Raw genomic sequence first — 16,945 nt, 5'->3', positions numbered from 1 at the left:
TAGGAGTTGGCGTAAATCTGCGTCAGCGCCAAAATCCAACGCCATCCCAGGGGTGTCGTTAGAGTGGCGCACTGAGGAGAAATGTTTTCATTTCTCCTTGTTTTTGCTCTTTCTATGTGTGATGCATTCTGCAGCACACATAGAAGTAAGAGCAAATCACCATTGAAGATTTTTTTTTGGGGCAGGAAGGTTTCCCTTCCTGCACAAAAACAATTTCCCCCTCAACGCAGTCATCCTTGTACCATGGTGCAAGAACGGCTGCGTTGGCGCTCAGCAGCTAATTTAGAGCTGGCGCAGGGGGAAGCACAGGGGTGCGCTGTATTCTACTAAATACGGCGCTTTCCTGCATTTTGAAAATGACGGCACGTGGGGCTTGCAAATTTGGCACAGCGTCGCGCTTAGTCATTTTCTTGTAAATCTGGGCCAAAATGTCTAAAGGATAGAGGCTTTTTATGTCATGTTCGATGAAGACCATGCAAATGACTCTAGTCGTACTGCAAAAGAGAGCACCATGTGCAGTTTCTTGCTTTGGGATGTAGTCTCCCACTCTCTGTCACCAATCCTCCGAGCAGGGTCGGAGCCGTTGCATTTCTGTGCCCAGGCTCGTTGGTCTAGGGGTATGATTCTCGCTTAGGGTGCGAGAGGTCCCGGGTTCAAATCCCGGACGAGCCCATTTTAGCGGAAAACAATCAAATCCTGCTCAAAATACACAACCCCTCAACATTTCTCATTTTACTCGAAGCATTGTTGCGCAAAACATATTTTTTGCCTCAGGCGAAAAATGGATTACAATGCCTTGGCTTCCTTCCTGCTTGCTCTCAGTGCGCCCTGTGTGATGATTTCACAGGCTCTCCTTCCTGGCATTTAGGCATCAGATATTTGTCTGTCTCTGCCCGCAGCTATGGGATTTTTCAGGACGTCTGAGTGTATGCATGCTGGCCGACACCGCTGCAATTTTCACACTTACCCCTCGCATTCCGAGCAACTGCTGATAAAGTATAGAGGAAATCGTGCAAACATATGAGGGGAACTGTGCTCCTTCAGTCAAATCAGCAAGCTTGTTTCTGTAGTGTAGTGGTTATCACGTTCGCCTCACACGCGAAAAGTCCCCGGTTTGAGACCGGGCAGAAACACTTGGCAGCAGCAGCTTTTGTGTTTGCTCCCTAAAACCTCAGTCTCTCTCAATGCACACTTAGACAGAAATGACCTTTAAAAACTTGTGACCTGTGTAAAACGTGCTTTACTATTGCAGGACGCTAAAAAGTTATCTGCATCCCTCGGTGGTCGTGCATGTGCATTGTTTCTTGTTCTGTTTTTTTTTTTTTTTCTTGGCCATGTTATATTGTGGGGCCTTTAAAGCTGTGACTTTGATAGGAACATTGCAAGCGGCAAAATCAACAAGTGCAGACTGAAGAGTCCGACCTGCACACTGTTTTGGCTGTCAGGATGGCCGAGTGGTCTAAGGCGCCAGACTCAAGAGAGCTTGATCTTCAGTGAAGCTGAGCCTTCTGGTCTCTTCATGGAGGCGTGGGTTCAAATCCCACTTCTGACAGGTGTATTTTCTTCCCTTAAATCTTGCTCTGCTTGCAGAGCCAGCTCCTCACACCACTATCTTTGGAAGCTGCTGTGGCATGTGAGGAGAAATCCACCAACCCATCGGCTGGGCCCTCAATCAAAATTCTGTGTATTACTGGAAGGGGCGTCTCAGGCACACCTTCTGTTAGAGCTGCACTTTATGACAGTAACTACCATGCTGGTTTCTACTTAAGCAGTTGATTCTATCGTTTGAAGTGAGGCTCTCCTGCCACCTTTTGGGCAAAGAAGACTCTGCACCTGCAACAACACAGGCAGACAAGCTCAAACTAGGTTTCTTGGTTAGGTGGGCGGAGCATATTGGCAATGGTGCCTCCTCGTGACTTGCAATTTACATGAAGAAGACAGAGAGGCAGCTGGGAGTAGGCAGTACCCATGAACCCCTGAACACTGTCTTGCGACTAGCACACAATTCTGAAATGAGGCGGGGGAAAGGAGGTGATTTCCCCATCAAGGGCCATTCCGGGAAATCAGCCACCCTGCGTCTCCCAGGTGAGTGTTTCAGGCCTATGAGCCACTAATATAAATCTCGCCTGATCGAGCCTGATCGAGCGCTGACCGAGCAAGTGTGCTTGAATCCAAGAGGCATGCTCCTCTGGCTCAAGAGCTAGCAGGCCCTTCAGTGCTTCTGGTTGGGAAATCTAAGGTGCAAGGGTCCATGACTAGCAGCGGGTTACAACTACCAGAAAGGGTCTGCTTTTCACATCAGTCCCCTAGTTCAGCTCACTGGCACAGGGCATTTTGACTACCTCTTGCCTTGCTAGAGACAAACAAAAAATCCTTGACAGAAAACATCAATTGCTATGGCACGCTTAGAGAGAGAGAGCCTCCAAATGGCCCTGCTTTTCTGAAAGACGCTTCAGAAGATGTTTCAAATGACTATGCAGCGGCAGTCTAGTTGGTATAGGGGTATGATTCTCGCTTCGGGTGTGAGAGGACCTCGGTTCAAATCCCAGACAAACCCCTACCTTTATAGGTTCAGTCTGTGTTTTAAACAGGAGTATTTCTGCTTTTCACTCTTGTAAGATGTCATGTTGCAATGCAATACATGCTTTATACTGGCGTCGAGACGGTTCAGCATCATGAAGGTATGCGAGATTTCTTTGCAACTGCTTTTCTGTGCTGGAGCAGCAGTGCTCGTAGGAACATTAAATGCACAGTGCTTCTCCATGGTAATTTCTGGTCCAGTTCTGAAATCACCTCTTGGAATGAAAGTGATCCCAGTTCCTTTCTTCCAAGGGAAGAGATTGTGTTCCGGAAGGCTCAGCTTTGAGCGTCATGAACATTGGCCCTCATCCTTGCATCCCAGTCCAATGCATAGCCACATAAAGCAAGCAGGTGTGTCTGTTTCCATAGTGTGGTGGTTCCAGTACAATGCATAGCCACATGAAGCAAGCCGGCAAGTGTGTCTGCTTGTGTAGTGTAGTGGTTATCATGCGCACCTCACATGCGAAAGGTCCCTGGTTCGAGTCGCTGGGCTTTTTCACAGTATTTGCATTTCCTGCCTCACCTGACAGGCAAGCTGAGATAAAAGAGACTGTGTCTATCCCTCACCATCGTGAGGTACTACGCTCCTGGGGCATCTGTCACAGCTCACCAAGAGGAGTTGCGCCAGCTTACGGCAGTCAGTTGCTCACTGTTTGACCTTTGCAATGAAGCCTGAGCCTACAGCATTCAAGCCAGCCAAGGAAGGAAGGTACGAGAGCGAAAATAGCTTTCCTGCCCTCACCAAGAACACACACCTTGAGCAAATAAAGTGCCAGACTTACAAGGCCCTATCGCCACCGGAGCATCACTTTTAGTGACGCCTCCGGTGGCACTATGCACTGCGCGGTATTTACAAGATGGCGTTCAGCCACTTTTTGTGGCTTAACACCACCTTGTAAATACGGCCCCTTAGCACGCAGCGCGTTCCCTGGAAGGGGCGTGCAATGGGTGTTGTTGGGAGTGTGCCACAGCAACACCATAGCATTTTGATGCTGCTCCAGATTTAGGAGTTGGCGTAAATCTGCGTCAGCGCCAAAATCCAACGCCATCCCAGGGGTGTCGTTAGAGTGGCGCACTGAGGAGAAATGTTTTCATTTCTCCTTGTTTTTGCTCTTTCTATGTGTGATGCATTCTGCAGCACACATAGAAGTAAGAGCAAATCACCATTGAAGATTTTTTTTTGGGGCAGGAAGGTTTCCCTTCCTGCACAAAAACAATTTCCCCCTCAACGCAGTCATCCTTGTACCATGGTGCAAGAACGGCTGCGTTGGCGCTCAGCAGCTAATTTAGAGCTGGCGCAGGGGGAAGCACAGGGGTGCGCTGTATTCTACTAAATACGGCGCTTTCCTGCATTTTGAAAATGACGGCACGTGGGGCTTGCAAATTTGGCACAGCGTCGCGCTTAGTCATTTTCTTGTAAATCTGGGCCAAAATGTCTAAAGGATAGAGGCTTTTTATGTCATGTTCGATGAAGACCATGCAAATGACTCTAGTCGTACTGCAAAAGAGAGCACCATGTGCAGTTTCTTGCTTTGGGATGTAGTCTCCCACTCTCTGTCACCAATCCTCCGAGCAGGGTCGGAGCCGTTGCATTTCTGTGCCCAGGCTCGTTGGTCTAGGGGTATGATTCTCGCTTAGGGTGCGAGAGGTCCCGGGTTCAAATCCCGGACGAGCCCATTTTAGCGGAAAACAATCAAATCCTGCTCAAAATACACAACCCCTCAACATTTCTCATTTTACTCGAAGCATTGTTGCGCAAAACATATTTTTTGCCTCAGGCGAAAAATGGATTACAATGCCTTGGCTTCCTTCCTGCTTGCTCTCAGTGCGCCCTGTGTGATGATTTCACAGGCTCTCCTTCCTGGCATTTAGGCATCAGATATTTGTCTGTCTCTGCCCGCAGCTATGGGATTTTTCAGGACGTCTGAGTGTATGCATGCTGGCCGACACCGCTGCAATTTTCACACTTACCCCTCGCATTCCGAGCAACTGCTGATAAAGTATAGAGGAAATCGTGCAAACATATGAGGGGAACTGTGCTCCTTCAGTCAAATCAGCAAGCTTGTTTCTGTAGTGTAGTGGTTATCACGTTCGCCTCACACGCGAAAAGTCCCCGGTTTGAGACCGGGCAGAAACACTTGGCAGCAGCAGCTTTTGTGTTTGCTCCCTAAAACCTCAGTCTCTCTCAATGCACACTTAGACAGAAATGACCTTTAAAAACTTGTGACCTGTGTAAAACGTGCTTTACTATTGCAGGACGCTAAAAAGTTATCTGCATCCCTCGGTGGTCGTGCATGTGCATTGTTTCTTGTTCTGTTTTTTTTTTTTTTTCTTGGCCATGTTATATTGTGGGGCCTTTAAAGCTGTGACTTTGATAGGAACATTGCAAGCGGCAAAATCAACAAGTGCAGACTGAAGAGTCCGACCTGCACACTGTTTTGGCTGTCAGGATGGCCGAGTGGTCTAAGGCGCCAGACTCAAGAGAGCTTGATCTTCAGTGAAGCTGAGCCTTCTGGTCTCTTCATGGAGGCGTGGGTTCAAATCCCACTTCTGACAGGTGTATTTTCTTCCCTTAAATCTTGCTCTGCTTGCAGAGCCAGCTCCTCACACCACTATCTTTGGAAGCTGCTGTGGCATGTGAGGAGAAATCCACCAACCCATCGGCTGGGCCCTCAATCAAAATTCTGTGTATTACTGGAAGGGGCGTCTCAGGCACACCTTCTGTTAGAGCTGCACTTTATGACAGTAACTACCATGCTGGTTTCTACTTAAGCAGTTGATTCTATCGTTTGAAGTGAGGCTCTCCTGCCACCTTTTGGGCAAAGAAGACTCTGCCCCTGCAACAACACAGGCAGACAAGCTCAAACTAGGTTTCTTGGTTAGGTGGGCGGAGCATATTGGCAATGGTGCCTCCTCGTGACTTGCAATTTACATGAAGAAGACAGAGAGGCAGCTGGGAGTAGGCAGTACCCATGAACCCCTGAACACTGTCTTGCGACTAGCACACAATTCTGAAATGAGGCGGGGGAAAGGAGGTGATTTCCCCATCAAGGGCCATTCCGGGAAATCAGCCACCCTGCGTCTCCCAGGTGAGTGTTTCAGGCCTATGAGCCACTAATATAAATCTCGCCTGATCGAGCCTGATCGAGCGCTGACCGAGCAAGTGTGCTTGAATCCAAGAGGCATGCTCCTCTGGCTCAAGAGCTAGCAGGCCCTTCAGTGCTTCTGGTTGGGAAATCTAAGGTGCAAGGGTCCATGACTAGCAGCGGGTTACAACTACCAGAAAGGGTCTGCTTTTCACATCAGTCCCCTAGTTCAGCTCACTGGCACAGGGCATTTTGACTACCTCTTGCCTTGCTAGAGACAAACAAAAAATCCTTGACAGAAAACATCAATTGCTATGGCACGCTTAGAGAGAGAGAGCCTCCAAATGGCCCTGCTTTTCTGAAAGACGCTTCAGAAGATGTTTCAAATGACTATGCAGCGGCAGTCTAGTTGGTATAGGGGTATGATTCTCGCTTCGGGTGTGAGAGGACCTCGGTTCAAATCCCAGACAAACCCCTACCTTTATAGGTTCAGTCTGTGTTTTAAACAGGAGTATTTCTGCTTTTCACTCTTGTAAGATGTCATGTTGCAATGCAATACATGCTTTATACTGGCGTCGAGACGGTTCAGCATCATGAAGGTATGCGAGATTTCTTTGCAACTGCTTTTCTGTGCTGGAGCAGCAGTGCTCGTAGGAACATTAAATGCACAGTGCTTCTCCATGGTAATTTCGGGTCCAGTTCTGAAATCACCTCTTGGAATGAAAGTGATCCCAGTTCCTTTCTTCCAAGGGAAGAGATTGTGTTCCGGAAGGCTCAGCTTTGAGCGTCATGAACATTGGCCCTCATCCTTGCATCCCAGTCCAATGCATAGCCACATAAAGCAAGCAGGTGTGTCTGTTTCCATAGTGTGGTGGTTCCAGTACAATGCATAGCCACATGAAGCAAGCCGGCAAGTGTGTCTGCTTGTGTAGTGTAGTGGTTATCATGCGCACCTCACATGCGAAAGGTCCCTGGTTCGAGTCGCTGGGCTTTTTCACAGTATTTGCATTTCCTGCCTCACCTGACAGGCAAGCTGAGATAAAAGAGACTGTGTCTATCCCTCACCATCGTGAGGTACTACGCTCCTGGGGCATCTGTCACAGCTCACCAAGAGGAGTTGCGCCAGCTTACGGCAGTCAGTTGCTCACTGTTTGACCTTTGCAATGAAGCCTGAGCCTACAGCATTCAAGCCAGCCAAGGAAGGAAGGTACGAGAGCGAAAATAGCTTTCCTGCCCTCACCAAGAACACACACCTTGAGCAAATAAAGTGCCAGACTTACAAGGCCCTATCGCCACCGGAGCATCACTTTTAGTGACGCCTCCGGTGGCACTATGCACTGCGCGGTATTTACAAGATGGCGTTCAGCCACTTTTTGTGGCTTAACACCACCTTGTAAATACGGCCCCTTAGCACACAGCGCGTTCCCTGGAAGGGGCGTGCAATGGGTGTTGTTGGGAGTGTGCCACAGCAACACCATAGCATTTTGATGCTGCTCCAGATTTAGGAGTTGGCGTAAATCTGCGTCAGCGCCAAAATCCAACGCCATCCCAGGGGTGTCGTTAGAGTGGCGCACTGAGGAGAAATGTTTTCATTTCTCCTTGTTTTTGCTCTTTCTATGTGTGATGCATTCTGCAGCACACATAGAAGTAAGAGCAAATCACCATTGAAGATTTTTTTTTGGGGCAGGAAGGTTTCCCTTCCTGCACAAAAACAATTTCCCCCTCAACGCAGTCATCCTTGTACCATGGTGCAAGAACGGCTGCGTTGGCGCTCAGCAGCTAATTTAGAGCTGGCGCAGGGGGAAGCACAGGGGTGCGCTGTATTCTACTAAATACGGCGCTTTCCTGCATTTTGAAAATGACGGCACGTGGGGCTTGCAAATTTGGCACAGCGTCGCGCTTAGTCATTTTCTTGTAAATCTGGGCCAAAATGTCTAAAGGATAGAGGCTTTTTATGTCATGTTCGATGAAGACCATGCAAATGACTCTAGTCGTACTGCAAAAGAGAGCACCATGTGCAGTTTCTTGCTTTGGGATGTAGTCTCCCACTCTCTGTCACCAATCCTCCGAGCAGGGTCGGAGCCGTTGCATTTCTGTGCCCAGGCTCGTTGGTCTAGGGGTATGATTCTCGCTTAGGGTGCGAGAGGTCCCGGGTTCAAATCCCGGACGAGCCCATTTTAGCGGAAAACAATCAAATCCTGCTCAAAATACACAACCCCTCAACATTTCTCATTTTACTCGAAGCATTGTTGCGCAAAACATATTTTTTGCCTCAGGCGAAAAATGGATTACAATGCCTTGGCTTCCTTCCTGCTTGCTCTCAGTGCGCCCTGTGTGATGATTTCACAGGCTCTCCTTCCTGGCATTTAGGCATCAGATATTTGTCTGTCTCTGCCCGCAGCTATGGGATTTTTCAGGACGTCTGAGTGTATGCATGCTGGCCGACACCGCTGCAATTTTCACACTTACCCCTCGCATTCCGAGCAACTGCTGATAAAGTATAGAGGAAATCGTGCAAACATATGAGGGGAACTGTGCTCCTTCAGTCAAATCAGCAAGCTTGTTTCTGTAGTGTAGTGGTTATCACGTTCGCCTCACACGCGAAAAGTCCCCGGTTTGAGACCGGGCAGAAACACTTGGCAGCAGCAGCTTTTGTGTTTGCTCCCTAAAACCTCAGTCTCTCTCAATGCACACTTAGACAGAAATGACCTTTAAAAACTTGTGACCTGTGTAAAACGTGCTTTACTATTGCAGGACGCTAAAAAGTTATCTGCATCCCTCGGTGGTCGTGCATGTGCATTGTTTCTTGTTCTGTTTTTTTTTTTTTTTCTTGGCCATGTTATATTGTGGGTCCTTTAAAGCTGTGACTTTGATAGGAACATTGCTAGCGGCAAAATCAACAAGTGCAGACTGAAGAGTCCGACCTGCACACTGTTTTGGCTGTCAGGATGGCCGAGTGGTCTAAGGCGCCAGACTCAAGAGAGCTTGATCTTCAGTGAAGCTGAGCCTTCTGTTCTCTTCATGGAGGCGTGGGTTCAAATCCCACTTCTGACAGGTGTATTTTCTTCCCTTAAATCTTGCTCTGCTTGCAGAGCCAGCTCCTCACTCCACTATCTTTGGAAGCTGCTGTGGCATGTGAGGAGAAATCCACCAACCCATCGGCTGGGCCCTCAATCAAAATTCTGTGTATTACTGGAAGGGGCGTCTCAGGCACACCTTCTGTTAGAGCTGCACTTTATGACAGTAACTACCATGCTGGTTTCTACTTAAGCAGTTGATTCTATTGTTTGAAGTGAGGCTCTCCTGCCACCTTTTGGGCAAAGAAGACTCTGCCCCTGCAACAACACAGGCAGACAAGCTCAAACTAGGTTTCTTGGTTAGGTGGGCGGAGCATATTGGCAATGGTGCCTCCTCGTGACTTGCAATTTACATGAAGAAGACAGAGAGGCAGCTGGGAGTAGGCAGTACCCATGAACCCCTGAACACTGTCTTGCGACTAGCACACAATTCTGAAATGAGGCGGGGGAAAGGAGGTGATTTCCCCATCAAGGGCCATTCCGGGAAATCAGCCACCCTGCGTCTCCCAGGTGAGTGTTTCAGGCCTATGAGCCACTAATATAAATCTCGCCTGATCGAACCTGATCGAGCGCTGACCGAGCAAGTGTGCTTGAATCCAAGAGGCATGCTCCTCTGGCTCAAGAGCTAGCAGGCCCTTCAGTGCTTCTGGTTGGGAAATCTAAGGTGCAAGGGTCCATGACTAGCAGCGGGTTACAACTACCAGAAAGGGTCTGCTTTTCACATCAGTCCCCTAGTTCAGCTCACTGGCACAGGGCATTTTGACTACCTCTTGCCTTGCTAGAGACAAACAAAAAATCCTTGACAGAAAACATCAATTGCTATGGCACGCTTAGAGAGAGAGAGCCTCCAAATGGCCCTGCTTTTCTGAAAGACGCTTCAGAAGATGTTTCAAATGACTATGCAGCGGCAGTCTAGTTGGTATAGGGGTATGATTCTCGCTTCGGGTGTGAGAGGACCTCGGTTCAAATCCCAGACAAACCCCTACCTTTATAGGTTCAGTCTGTGTTTTAAACAGGAGTATTTCTGCTTTTCACTCTTGTAAGATGTCATGTTGCAATGCAATACATGCTTTATACTGGCGTCGAGACGGTTCAGCATCATGAAGGTATGCGAGATTTCTTTGCAACTGCTTTTCTGTGCTGGAGCAGCAGTGCTCGTAGGAACATTAAATGCACAGTGCTTCTCCATGGTAATTTCGGGTCCAGTTCTGAAATCACCTCTTGGAATGAAAGTGATCCCAGTTCCTTTCTTCCAAGGGAAGAGATTGTGTTCCGGAAGGCTCAGCTTTGAGCGTCATGAACATTGGCCCTCATCCTTGCATCCCAGTCCAATGCATAGCCACATAAAGCAAGCAGGTGTGTCTGTTTCCATAGTGTGGTGGTTCCAGTACAATGCATAGCCACATGAAGCAAGCCGGCAAGTGTGTCTGCTTGTGTAGTGTAGTGGTTATCATGCGCACCTCACATGCGAAAGGTCCCTGGTTCGAGTCGCTGGGCTTTTTCACAGTATTTGCATTTCCTGCCTCACCTGACAGGCAAGCTGAGATAAAAGAGACTGTGTCTATCCCTCACCATCGTGAGGTACTACGCTCCTGGGGCATCTGTCACAGCTCACCAAGAGGAGTTGCGCCAGCTTACGGCAGTCAGTTGCTCACTGTTTGACCTTTGCAATGAAGCCTGAGCCTACAGCATTCAAGCCAGCCAAGGAAGGAAGGTACGAGAGCGAAAATAGCTTTCCTGCCCTCACCAAGAACACACACCTTGAGCAAATAAAGTGCCAGACTTACAAGGCCCTATCGCCACCGGAGCATCACTTTTAGTGACGCCTCCGGTGGCACTATGCACTGCGCGGTATTTACAAGATGGCGTTCAGCCACTTTTTGTGGCTTAACACCACCTTGTAAATACGGCCCCTTAGCACGCAGCGCGTTCCCTGGAAGGGGCGTGCAATGGGTGTTGTTGGGAGTGTGCCACAGCAACACCATAGCATTTTGATGCTGCTCCAGATTTAGGAGTTGGCGTAAATCTGCGTCAGCGCCAAAATCCAACGCCATCCCAGGGGTGTCGTTAGAGTGGCGCACTGAGGAGAAATGTTTTCATTTCTCCTTGTTTTTGCTCTTTCTATGTGTGATGCATTCTGCAGCACACATAGAAGTAAGAGCAAATCACCATTGAAGATTTTTTTTTGGGGCAGGAAGGTTTCCCTTCCTGCACAAAAACAATTTCCCCCTCAACGCAGTCATCCTTGTACCATGGTGCAAGAACGGCTGCGTTGGCGCTCAGCAGCTAATTTAGAGCTGGCGCAGGGGGAAGCACAGGGGTGCGCTGTATTCTACTAAATACGGCGCTTTCCTGCATTTTGAAAATGACGGCACGTGGGGCTTGCAAATTTGGCACAGCGTCGCGCTTAGTCATTTTCTTGTAAATCTGGGCCAAAATGTCTAAAGGATAGAGGCTTTTTATGTCATGTTCGATGAAGACCATGCAAATGACTCTAGTCGTACTGCAAAAGAGAGCACCATGTGCAGTTTCTTGCTTTGGGATGTAGTCTCCCACTCTCTGTCACCAATCCTCCGAGCAGGGTCGGAGCCGTTGCATTTCTGTGCCCAGGCTCGTTGGTCTAGGGGTATGATTCTCGCTTAGGGTGCGAGAGGTCCCGGGTTCAAATCCCGGACGAGCCCATTTTAGCGGAAAACAATCAAATCCTGCTCAAAATACACAACCCCTCAACATTTCTCATTTTACTCGAAGCATTGTTGCGCAAAACATATTTTTTGCCTCAGGCGAAAAATGGATTACAATGCCTTGGCTTCCTTCCTGCTTGCTCTCAGTGCGCCCTGTGTGATGATTTCACAGGCTCTCCTTCCTGGCATTTAGGCATCAGATATTTGTCTGTCTCTGCCCGCAGCTATGGGATTTTTCAGGACGTCTGAGTGTATGCATGCTGGCCGACACCGCTGCAATTTTCACACTTACCCCTCGCATTCCGAGCAACTGCTGATAAAGTATAGAGGAAATCGTGCAAACATATGAGGGGAACTGTGCTCCTTCAGTCAAATCAGCAAGCTTGTTTCTGTAGTGTAGTGGTTATCACGTTCGCCTCACACGCGAAAAGTCCCCGGTTTGAGACCGGGCAGAAACACTTGGCAGCAGCAGCTTTTGTGTTTGCTCCCTAAAACCTCAGTCTCTCTCAATGCACACTTAGACAGAAATGACCTTTAAAAACTTGTGACCTGTGTAAAACGTGCTTTACTATTGCAGGACGCTAAAAAGTTATCTGCATCCCTCGGTGGTCGTGCATGTGCATTGTTTCTTGTTCTGTTTTTTTTTTTTTTTCTTGGCCATGTTATATTGTGGGGCCTTTAAAGCTGTGACTTTGATAGGAACATTGCAAGCGGCAAAATCAACAAGTGCAGACTGAAGAGTCCGACCTGCACACTGTTTTGGCTGTCAGGATGGCCGAGTGGTCTAAGGCGCCAGACTCAAGAGAGCTTGATCTTCAGTGAAGCTGAGCCTTCTGGTCTCTTCATGGAGGCGTGGGTTCAAATCCCACTTCTGACAGGTGTATTTTCTTCCCTTAAATCTTGCTCTGCTTGCAGAGCCAGCTCCTCACACCACTATCTTTGGAAGCTGCTGTGGCATGTGAGGAGAAATCCACCAACCCATCGGCTGGGCCCTCAATCAAAATTCTGTGTATTACTGGAAGGGGCGTCTCAGGCACACCTTCTGTTAGAGCTGCACTTTATGACAGTAACTACCATGCTGGTTTCTACTTAAGCAGTTGATTCTATCGTTTGAAGTGAGGCTCTCCTGCCACCTTTTGGGCAAAGAAGACTCTGCCCCTGCAACAACACAGGCAGACAAGCTCAAACTAGGTTTCTTGGTTAGGTGGGCGGAGCATATTGGCAATGGTGCCTCCTCGTGACTTGCAATTTACATGAAGAAGACAGAGAGGCAGCTGGGAGTAGGCAGTACCCATGAACCCCTGAACACTGTCTTGCGACTAGCACACAATTCTGAAATGAGGCGGGGGAAAGGAGGTGATTTCCCCATCAAGGGCCATTCCGGGAAATCAGCCACCCTGCGTCTCCCAGGTGAGTGTTTCAGGCCTATGAGCCACTAATATAAATCTCGCCTGATCGAGCCTGATCGAGCGCTGACCGAGCAAGTGTGCTTGAATCCAAGAGGCATGCTCCTCTGGCTCAAGAGCTAGCAGGCCCTTCAGTGCTTCTGGTTGGGAAATCTAAGGTGCAAGGGTCCATGACTAGCAGCGGGTTACAACTACCAGAAAGGGTCTGCTTTTCACATCAGTCCCCTAGTTCAGCTCACTGGCACAGGGCATTTTGACTACCTCTTGCCTTGCTAGAGACAAACAAAAAATCCTTGACAGAAAACATCAATTGCTATGGCACGCTTAGAGAGAGAGAGCCTCCAAATGGCCCTGCTTTTCTGAAAGACGCTTCAGAAGATGTTTCAAATGACTATGCAGCGGCAGTCTAGTTGGTATAGGGGTATGATTCTCGCTTCGGGTGTGAGAGGACCTCGGTTCAAATCCCAGACAAACCCCTACCTTTATAGGTTCAGTCTGTGTTTTAAACAGGAGTATTTCTGCTTTTCACTCTTGTAAGATGTCATGTTGCAATGCAATACATGCTTTATACTGGCGTCGAGACGGTTCAGCATCATGAAGGTATGCGAGATTTCTTTGCAACTGCTTTTCTGTGCTGGAGCAGCAGTGCTCGTAGGAACATTAAATGCACAGTGCTTCTCCATGGTAATTTCGGGTCCAGTTCTGAAATCACCTCTTGGAATGAAAGTGATCCCAGTTCCTTTCTTCCAAGGGAAGAGATTGTGTTCCGGAAGGCTCAGCTTTGAGCGTCATGAACATTGGCCCTCATCCTTGCATCCCAGTCCAATGCATAGCCACATAAAGCAAGCAGGTGTGTCTGTTTCCATAGTGTGGTGGTTCCAGTACAATGCATAGCCACATGAAGCAAGCCGGCAAGTGTGTCTGCTTGTGTAGTGTAGTGGTTATCATGCGCACCTCACATGCGAAAGGTCCCTGGTTCGAGTCGCTGGGCTTTTTCACAGTATTTGCATTTCCTGCCTCACCTGACAGGCAAGCTGAGATAAAAGAGACTGTGTCTATCCCTCACCATCGTGAGGTACTACGCTCCTGGGGCATCTGTCACAGCTCACCAAGAGGAGTTGCGCCAGCTTACGGCAGTCAGTTGCTCACTGTTTGACCTTTGCAATGAAGCCTGAGCCTACAGCATTCAAGCCAGCCAAGGAAGGAAGGTACGAGAGCGAAAATAGCTTTCCTGCCCTCACCAAGAACACACACCTTGAGCAAATAAAGTGCCAGACTTACAAGGCCCTATCGCCACCGGAGCATCACTTTTAGTGACGCCTCCGGTGGCACTATGCACTGCGCGGTATTTACAAGATGGCGTTCAGCCACTTTTTGTGGCTTAACACCACCTTGTAAATACGGCCCCTTAGCACACAGCGCGTTCCCTGGAAGGGGCGTGCAATGGGTGTTGTTGGGAGTGTGCCACAGCAACACCATAGCATTTTGATGCTGCTCCAGATTTAGGAGTTGGCGTAAATCTGCGTCAGCGCCAAAATCCAACGCCATCCCAGGGGTGTCGTTAGAGTGGCGCACTGAGGAGAAATGTTTTCATTTCTCCTTGTTTTTGCTCTTTCTATGTGTGATGCATTCTGCAGCACACATAGAAGTAAGAGCAAATCACCATTGAAGATTTTTTTTTGGGGCAGGAAGGTTTCCCTTCCTGCACAAAAACAATTTCCCCCTCAACGCAGTCATCCTTGTACCATGGTGCAAGAACGGCTGCGTTGGCGCTCAGCAGCTAATTTAGAGCTGGCGCAGGGGGAAGCACAGGGGTGCGCTGTATTCTACTAAATACGGCGCTTTCCTGCATTTTGAAAATGACGGCACGTGGGGCTTGCAAATTTGGCACAGCGTCGCGCTTAGTCATTTTCTTGTAAATCTGGGCCAAAATGTCTAAAGGATAGAGGCTTTTTATGTCATGTTCGATGAAGACCATGCAAATGACTCTAGTCGTACTGCAAAAGAGAGCACCATGTGCAGTTTCTTGCTTTGGGATGTAGTCTCCCACTCTCTGTCACCAATCCTCCGAGCAGGGTCGGAGCCGTTGCATTTCTGTGCCCAGGCTCGTTGGTCTAGGGGTATGATTCTCGCTTAGGGTGCGAGAGGTCCCGGGTTCAAATCCCGGACGAGCCCATTTTAGCGGAAAACAATCAAATCCTGCTCAAAATACACAACCCCTCAACATTTCTCATTTTACTCGAAGCATTGTTGCGCAAAACATATTTTTTGCCTCAGGCGAAAAATGGATTACAATGCCTTGGCTTCCTTCCTGCTTGCTCTCAGTGCGCCCTGTGTGATGATTTCACAGGCTCTCCTTCCTGGCATTTAGGCATCAGATATTTGTCTGTCTCTGCCCGCAGCTATGGGATTTTTCAGGACGTCTGAGTGTATGCATGCTGGCCGACACCGCTGCAATTTTCACACTTACCCCTCGCATTCCGAGCAACTGCTGATAAAGTATAGAGGAAATCGTGCAAACATATGAGGGGAACTGTGCTCCTTCAGTCAAATCAGCAAGCTTGTTTCTGTAGTGTAGTGGTTATCACGTTCGCCTCACACGCGAAAAGTCCCCGGTTTGAGACCGGGCAGAAACACTTGGCAGCAGCAGCTTTTGTGTTTGCTCCCTAAAACCTCAGTCTCTCTCAATGCACACTTAGACAGAAATGACCTTTAAAAACTTGTGACCTGTGTAAAACGTGCTTTACTATTGCAGGACGCTAAAAAGTTATCTGCATCCCTCGGTGGTCGTGCATGTGCATTGTTTCTTGTTCTGTTTTTTTTTTTTTTTCTTGGCCATGTTATATTGTGGGTCCTTTAAAGCTGTGACTTTGATAGGAACATTGCTAGCGGCAAAATCAACAAGTGCAGACTGAAGAGTCCGACCTGCACACTGTTTTGGCTGTCAGGATGGCCGAGTGGTCTAAGGCGCCAGACTCAAGAGAGCTTGATCTTCAGTGAAGCTGAGCCTTCTGTTCTCTTCATGGAGGCGTGGGTTCAAATCCCACTTCTGACAGGTGTATTTTCTTCCCTTAAATCTTGCTCTGCTTGCAGAGCCAGCTCCTCACTCCACTATCTTTGGAAGCTGCTGTGGCATGTGAGGAGAAATCCACCAACCCATCGGCTGGGCCCTCAATCAAAATTCTGTGTATTACTGGAAGGGGCGTCTCAGGCACACCTTCTGTTAGAGCTGCACTTTATGACAGTAACTACCATGCTGGTTTCTACTTAAGCAGTTGATTCTATTGTTTGAAGTGAGGCTCTCCTGCCACCTTTTGGGCAAAGAAGACTCTGCCCCTGCAACAACACAGGCAGACAAGCTCAAACTAGGTTTCTTGGTTAGGTGGGCGGAGCATATTGGCAATGGTGCCTCCTCGTGACTTGCAATTTACATGAAGAAGACAGAGAGGCAGCTGGGAGTAGGCAGTACCCATGAACCCCTGAACACTGTCTTGCGACTAGCACACAATTCTGAAATGAGGCGGGGGAAAGGAGGTGATTTCCCCATCAAGGGCCATTCCGGGAAATCAGCCACCCTGCGTCTCCCAGGTGAGTGTTTCAGGCCTATGAGCCACTAATATAAATCTCGCCTGATCGAACCTGATCGAGCGCTGACCGAGCAAGTGTGCTTGAATCCAAGAGGCATGCTCCTCTGGCTCAAGAGCTAGCAGGCCCTTCAGTGCTTCTGGTTGGGAAATCTAAGGTGCAAGGGTCCATGACTAGCAGCGGGTTACAACTACCAGAAAGGGTCTGCTTTTCACATCAGTCCCCTAGTTCAGCTCACTGGCACAGGGCATTTTGACTACCTCTTGCCTTGCTAGAGACAAACAAAAAATCCTTGACAGAAAACATCAATTGCTATGGCACGCTTAGAGAGAGAGAGCCTCCAAATGGCCCTGCTTTTCTGAAAGACGCTTCAGAAGATGTTTCAAATGACTATGCAGCGGCAGTCTAGTTGGTATAGGGGTATGATTCTCGCTTCGGGTGTGAGAGGACCTCGGTTCAAATCCCAGACAAACCCCTACCTTTATAGGTTCAGTCTGTGTTTTAAACAGGAGTATTTCTGCTTTTCA

General features: G+C 48.5%; 8 non-coding genes across 8 annotated transcripts; all 8 read left to right on the top strand.

Annotated features, from left to right (window-relative positions):
- The first annotated feature begins 600 nt into the window (after window positions 1-600).
- TRNAP-AGG (transfer RNA proline (anticodon AGG)) lies at window positions 601-672 on the top strand. Its single transcript has one exon. It is a non-coding gene; the product is annotated as a tRNA-Pro (tRNA).
- Window positions 673-1,440: 768 nt separating this feature from the next.
- On the top strand, window positions 1,441-1,552 carry TRNAL-CAA (transfer RNA leucine (anticodon CAA)). The gene is made up of 2 exons: window positions 1,441-1,478; window positions 1,507-1,552. It is a non-coding gene; the product is annotated as a tRNA-Leu (tRNA).
- Window positions 1,553-4,184: 2,632 nt separating this feature from the next.
- Window positions 4,185-4,256, top strand: TRNAP-AGG (transfer RNA proline (anticodon AGG)). Its single transcript has one exon. It is a non-coding gene; the product is annotated as a tRNA-Pro (tRNA).
- Window positions 4,257-5,024: 768 nt separating this feature from the next.
- Window positions 5,025-5,136, top strand: TRNAL-CAA (transfer RNA leucine (anticodon CAA)). Its single transcript has 2 exons — window positions 5,025-5,062; window positions 5,091-5,136. It is a non-coding gene; the product is annotated as a tRNA-Leu (tRNA).
- A 2,632-nt stretch (window positions 5,137-7,768) lies between these two features.
- TRNAP-AGG (transfer RNA proline (anticodon AGG)) lies at window positions 7,769-7,840 on the top strand. Its single transcript has one exon. It is a non-coding gene; the product is annotated as a tRNA-Pro (tRNA).
- Window positions 7,841-11,352: 3,512 nt separating this feature from the next.
- Window positions 11,353-11,424, top strand: TRNAP-AGG (transfer RNA proline (anticodon AGG)). Its single transcript has one exon. It is a non-coding gene; the product is annotated as a tRNA-Pro (tRNA).
- Window positions 11,425-12,192: 768 nt separating this feature from the next.
- TRNAL-CAA (transfer RNA leucine (anticodon CAA)) lies at window positions 12,193-12,304 on the top strand. Its single transcript has 2 exons — window positions 12,193-12,230; window positions 12,259-12,304. It is a non-coding gene; the product is annotated as a tRNA-Leu (tRNA).
- A 2,632-nt stretch (window positions 12,305-14,936) lies between these two features.
- On the top strand, window positions 14,937-15,008 carry TRNAP-AGG (transfer RNA proline (anticodon AGG)). The gene has a single exon. It is a non-coding gene; the product is annotated as a tRNA-Pro (tRNA).
- The last annotated feature ends 1,937 nt before the right edge of the window (window positions 15,009-16,945 follow it).

This window comes from Pleurodeles waltl, unplaced genomic scaffold (assembly GCF_031143425.1).
Source record: "Pleurodeles waltl isolate 20211129_DDA unplaced genomic scaffold, aPleWal1.hap1.20221129 scaffold_72, whole genome shotgun sequence".
NCBI classification, from domain to species: Eukaryota; Metazoa; Chordata; class Amphibia; order Caudata; family Salamandridae; genus Pleurodeles; species Pleurodeles waltl.
This window is presented reverse-complemented; position numbering and strand designations above follow the sequence as displayed.